The sequence below is a fragment of the Podarcis erhardii genome (genome assembly GCF_964252035.2).
Source record: "Podarcis erhardii genome assembly, chromosome: 4".
Lineage (NCBI taxonomy): Eukaryota > Metazoa > Chordata > Lepidosauria > Squamata > Lacertidae > Podarcis > Podarcis erhardii.
The window spans coordinates 2,711,011-2,717,534 of NC_138508.1; the positions used below are offsets into that span (position 1 = coordinate 2,711,011).

General features: G+C 46.0%; 2 protein-coding genes across 9 annotated transcripts in view; one reads left to right on the plus strand and one right to left on the minus strand.

Moving 5' to 3' along the window:
• Positions 1-6,524, plus strand: part of LOC309340953 (uncharacterized protein) — a 233,778-nt gene that overhangs the window by 90,475 nt on the left and 136,779 nt on the right. The window lies entirely within an intron of this gene.
• The window catches only part of LOC309340965 (uncharacterized protein), a 156,591-nt gene that overhangs the window by 62,041 nt on the left and 88,026 nt on the right, over positions 1-6,524 (minus strand). The gene's annotated exons all lie outside the window — the stretch shown is intronic.

Consider the following 6,524-nt stretch of genomic DNA (forward strand, 5'->3'; position numbering starts at 1 on the left):
TATTTACATAACTAAACTCACATTTGCTGTCCTGTTTGGTTTTTTGTTTGTTTGTTTGTTTCTACCTTATATAAATCGATCATGAAGATGATGTGGACATTCATTCTCAATTATTTTGCACGGAAATAAATGTTGATCTTCACTAAACAGAGATGATATTATAGCGTTCAGGATCTGATTTCGTACTTTCTTTAATAGTTGGTAGACCATAATCAATAGTTGATTGATTTATGTCATTGGTAACTAACATACGGAATGTATAGCCAGTACTGTAATAACTGCACATTGGATTGAAGCATCAGTTGGGTTGTGACTCTCCCATGCAGTTGATGGAAGTAAGAAGGTTTGGAACATCATCCCTGTGCAGTTATTGGGGAGCAAGTCCCATTATACTCCATGGGACTGACTTTTTGGAGTGATGGTGTATTTGATGATGCCTCTCCTTTCAATACTAATCCCAAAGTTTATGCTCTCTCAATTTGTCATTTCTTTCTTTCTTCTCAAGCTCCCCTTTAATGTTTTACTTGTGATGCCACGTACTCTTGGTAGCATTATACTTTGCTGCACTAAATGAGTGTTGCTAAATTGCAAAATCTTAAAATAGTAATAATAAATCAGGCGGTTTCAATGTGTCTGCAGTCCAAAAAGCTCTACTGGAGAGCAGCATTTCTTCTCCCTAGGATCCCTGATCATCATCATTATCTGCAAGCACCTAAGAGTGAGACTAAAATGCAAACGTTTCTCAAATGCCCCTGGCTGTGGTTTCTTGTGGCCACAACTGTTGTCACTTGCCTAGCCAAAACTAACCACACCATTTTCTTAACAGATCACTATCCGACCTTCACTTAGCCAGAATAACTCCTGCTGCCTAATGCAGAACAAAGCAATAACAGAAGAGAGAGTAAACCCTGTCTAAAAAATCAATGCAAATTGTTATGCGCCTGGTTAAGCACACTTTTTATTGTTGTTGCACAAATTCAAAAAGTGCCAAGTTCAAGCTGGGTGGGTATTTAGAGATTCTTCTTTTGCAGCTGCAGATTGAATCCAGACTGGGCCAGCAAGGAAGAACCTATGCAGCCACGTCTTGGACTGTGGCAGACTTTGGCCTCTCAGGTTTCATTGGCAACCTGTGTAACACTAAAAAATTTCCCCTGCCTTTTGCACTCCATCCTACAGCATTGTTGTGGCACCCTCTGCAGCAATGACCAGTACAGCCACAATGGTCACGCGAACCTAAGACAACCTCTGCCTTGGGTTCTTTTTCAAGAAGAGAAGCATCAGGAGCATGTGATGTAGATTGGGCTCTGTATTCCATCTTTTGCTTTGCATTTGAATCACCTGACTAGCACTATACAGAAGGGAAGGGAAGCATTGATTCAAAACTCTAAATAACTTCCCTTTGTCTCACACTGCACCTGCCTTGCTCTCCACTTTGGCTGCTTCTCAGTTTGCGGTTCCTTTTCATTTCATGCCTTACAGTGGGAAGAAGGAACTTTCTGCCTTCCGTTCCCTGGAATAATTCCAGTGCCTCATTCCTGGAAAAAAGAGGGGGAGGTGGGAAAGCTTTTTAACTAACAGCTCACTCTTGCGTTTTGTGCCCTCCCCATTGCTATTTATTCAGGGAACATTCACCCAGCGCAATGCTCAGCTGCATGACTGCGCCATGCCATGCCACACTCTCTTCTTGGGCAATGGCTGTTTGCTGCCATTTGCTCCTGCTGCTGTGCTGCACTTTCCCAGAATCCTAGAATTGTAGAGTTGGAAGGGATACCAGGGGTCATCTCCCCCCCACACAACATGGGGCTCAAACCCACAACCCTGAGATTAAGAGTCTCATGCTCTACCGACTGAGCTATCCCAGGGACAGGTAGGATGGTTATCATAACACCTCTCAGTCTCTTTTCCAGGCTAAACATACCCACCTTCCTCAAATGAAGGCTCTTACATTCTTTAAGGGAGGTTGCCAGCAATCCGGCTGTGCAGGAAGAGATTTCCTGGTGCAGCTCTGCCTGCTCCCTCTCCGTAACAAGTGATGATGGCAAAAGGCTTCCCAGATGCAAAATAAATATATTTTATTGAACAAATAATACACTCCAGAGCTGTGCTGTAGCTGCACGTGCCAGGCTATGGGCTGGGTGGCAGCGAGGGAATTTGCACCTGCTTTCTCCACCCTGGAGCCCCAACGGAGCCGTAGTCCGAAACACCAAGCCGGCGGGAGTGGGCAGGTTGGGGAAGGTTGTTATGTACAAACCCAAATGGCGCCAAGGAAAAGCAGCTGGTGCCCCTTGTTCCTTCCCAGGGCAAGGCATGTAGAATCATAGAATGAATTCGTTTATTATTTAGGCACTGCATAAAATTTAAGCACTACCGAACCGGGACCAAATGAAACAATAACCTGATCAATAAAACTAACAATAACCTAAAAACAGAATAAACCACACATCAACATTCTACATTTCTGGACAAGCTTGTCTAAAGAAGAATGTTTTCGGTAGGCACCAAAAAGAGTACATTGAAGTCACCTACCTCTGACTGTCAACAATTCTGTGCTAACTTCAGCTTCCAGATATTTAGAAATAGAGGTAGAGAAGGGGAAGCTGCTTGATTGCCCTGAACCTCTCCGTTCATCCTGCTGCTATTTTGTTGGGCAAGATTAAGACCAGCAGGATCCGAAGCATCCTCACCAGGAAATAAGTTCCCCCGAACTCCTTGGGAACTTCTCCATCCTAAGGGAGCATGTTCAGAATGGGGCAAGACACCTCCTCCTCATCAGGGATCCTTTTCCCTGAGAAGTACGCCAGCCTCCTGTGTTTTCAGATCAGATTATCAGAGGGAAACACAAGGACAGTCTCACATTAGCCTATGAAACAGCTGCAGGAGCTTGCAGGAAAAGATGCACAGAAGCAGAATAACTAACCGGATTAATTCTGCGAGGTGCTGAGGGTTCCAGGGAACTTGCAGGTCACTTGCATCTGCGGTGCAGACACCAGGGCCTGGAGTTGCCCTCAGGACTTTGAAAGCCAGGGCCCCAAATCCTCCTCATTGTTTTCAGGTGACACATTTTTGAAGATTACCACTCCCTCGTGCAGGCAGGAGAAACCCAACCCTAATCTCAATGGCTCCCTTTGAGCAAAGTCCCTGTCACTCCAATTATATCAGACGCTCCTTTGTGCTAACCAGTTGGGTCCACCACCTGGCACCTTCCTTCTGGTGCTTCCAGCCCTCCTATGAATGAAGGTGACAAACACTGCCAGATCAGAACATAAGAAGCACCACCAGAGTCCTGGGAAATGTGGGGGGAGGCTTCATTCCTTTTACGGCCCCTCGAGTTTTAGAGCTTGATCACCCATTGCTAATCATGATGCAAACTGACAACAAAGGAGCGAAACCTGCTTCCCTGAATTTTGAGCAAGTAAAGAACATTCAGGGCATGGCAGTTTTGCAAAATGCATTCATCTGGGGTTCAGGGAACATGGATCTGTTCATTCCAGGTGATGCCTACAATAAAAATCCTGCAAATCTTTTGATTCTGTAATGCGAGGCTCAAGCAAAACATGTCCAGCAGAATAATGTTATGAGTTTGTGGGCGCTAGATTCCCCTAAATTCCTGGGTGCCAGGTCCTCCCCATGATTCCTGGATTTAGTAGTAGTAGTAGTAATTTTATTTATACCCCACCAATCAAGGGTTGATTTTGTTGTTGTTTAGTCGTGTCCGACTCTTCGTGACCCCATGGACCAGAGCATGCCTCCTGCAGTTTGGTCAAACTCATGCTAGTAGCTTCGAGAACACTGTCCCACCATCTCGTCCTCTGTCGTCCCCTTCTCCTTGTGCCCTCCATCTTTCCCAGCATCAGGGTCTTTTCCAGGGAGTCTTCTCTTCTCATGAGGTGGCCAAAGTATTGGAGCTTCAGCTTCACGATCTGTCCTTCCAGTGAGCACTCAGGGCTGATTTCCTTAAGAATGGATAGATTTGATCCATGGGACTCTCAAGAGTCTCCTCCAGCACCAGAATTCAAAAGCATCAATTCTTTGGCAATCAGCCTTCTTTATGGTCCAGCTCTCACTTCCATACATCACTACTGGGAAAACCAGAGCTTTAACTATACGGACCTTTGTTGGCAAGGTGATGTCTCTGCTTTTTAAGATGCTTTTTAAGATGCTGTCTATGTTTTTCATTGCTTTTCTCCCAAGAAGCAGGCGTCTTTTAATTTCATGGCTGCTGTCACCATCTGCATGGGATCATGGAGCCCAAGAAAGTAAAATCTCTCACTGCCAAGAAAGTAAAATCTCTCACTCTCACTGACAAAGGCCAGTGATGGCCCATCAAGAAAACCATTGGTGGGCAAGACTGCCTGGAAAGGGAGTGTGGCACCCCTTCTATGCTGGGTGCCAGTGGGCAGAGGCAAAGGCCAGGTTTGGGGTTTCACCTTTGGATGATGTAGCCTGGGGGAGGTCTTTGGAGTCAGTTAGTAGCAAGGTAGCTCAGTAGAGAAGGAGAAGGAGGGGCAGAACTTCAAGTGAGCTGGGAATGACAAGCTGAAACCAAAAGACACAGAGGGTGGCTTTTTGCTGTCCTTTGAATCCAATGCTGCCCTTATGGGGGAAACCAGACCCTCATAGGATGGCTCTGCAATCTCTCCATCTAGGTGCAGGTTGCATATATGTGTAAATAAAACCATGTATCATAAAGACACCATATTCTCCACTGTGCCTCATTGTCCCAAAAGGGAACACAGACCCTAGTAGGAGGGCATGCAATGTCTGGAATCTCGCTTTTGTGGAGATGGGGTGGCGTGTAACAATATTATGAATTTGAGAGTCTCCCCCTCCACTCCCAGCCAGGGCTTCCCTCTGAATCTTCTCCACCCCCTCAAACTTACCTTTTCCATTCACTGTCTGAGACAGTTTCTGACTACTACCCCAGTGCAATGTCTCCACAGAAAGGAAAGATTAAGAAGAGGGAGGCTTCATAGATGGGAAGGGCACCTGCAGCTCAGTGATAGAGCACCCAATTTGCATGCAGAAGGTTCAATCCCTAGTGGCTGGTTGGGAATGTTCCTTGCCTGAAACGTGGGAGATTGGCTGCCAGTCACTGTAGAAAACATTGAACTCGATGGTCTGAGTCAGTAGAAGGCTTCTTCCCGTGTTCCATTTCTCCTTTTGCTGTGGTTCCTTTGTAGGTGAAGCACTTCTTCTCCCAGTCTAGCCATATACATTTCACTGTTTAGAAACAATGGCAGGAGGATCAACTGCAACCTGAGATCCCAGGGCCCTGCATCTACCCAAGATGCCTTATATGCAGTGAGACATGGGAGCCTTCAGGTCTGGGCTCAACCCATCCTAGGCAGCTGCCCATCCCTTCCCTCAGCTGTGATTAAATTTACAAGGGAACCTCATAGAAGCCCTTCTCACCCATGCCTTGCTACAGACTCTTGGGGGGGCAGATGGCATGTGGTGGGAGAAGAAGCCCCTTTTATTCATCCACGACTAGGCTAAGCCAGCCTCTTTGTTTCCTGCCATCTGTCACTTCCAGTGACATCCAGTAGCCCGGCTGGGAGATGAGGAGGGCTCCAGCCTGACACCAAGAAAACATTAACCCTTTGGAGCTTGGCTGCCTTGCAATCGATAGGGGTCCAAGTTCCTTCGGTCCACAGATAACCTGACCTAGAGCATCCACCCAACAGTGGGTGGGAGAACGCTCAAATGTCGCAGATTCACTGACGGATTGGGCCACAAACAGGTTGCAGAATCACAGAGTTAGAAGGGACCCCAAAGGGCATCTAGTCCAAACCCCTGCAATTCAGGAATATCAACTAAAGGTCACATGGACTAAGGGTGGAACCAGTGATGAGAAACACCATAGACCCGTAAGGACCCTCAAGGCAGTGCTGGACTACAACTCCCATCATCTGTGACCATTGGCCATGCTGGCTATTGGGGCTGCTGCACTCAGGTCCAGCTCGCAAGCTTTGCAAGCTTTCCCTAGGCATCTGGATAGCCTCTGCAAGAAAAGGGTGTGGGGTTAGATGGGCTTTGGCCTGATCCAACAGCACATCATCTTCTTATGTTATATTCTTACACTATTGGGACTTGAGTTCAGCAACATTTGGAGATCATCCATGTCACAGACAGCAGATTTTTTAAAAAAGAGTTAAGTAGAATAAGATTCAATCAGGAACTTTAAGAGAATGCCTTTACTTTATTAGGAAAAACTAAGTTTCACTATAGTGTGTGGGAGCTTTTGATTTACACAGAGCTCTTTGTCTTACTGGCTGTTAAGAGAGAGAGAATGTGGGAAACCTAGTGGTAAGTCTTATTCTAAGACTGAGAATGGAAAAAATAATTGCAGACAAATTAAGCTGAACTCTGCCTTGCAAAGAAAATCACAAGCTGCAGAGTGGTGTCCTGAGGGACTGAGAAACAGTGGAGGTTCTCTCTTCGAAAATAGTTTTTTAAAAATATCCAGTTGGTATCAAACCTCAGTTATTGATCCGAATGCCCACCAGAATGTTCTTCAGGTGCAA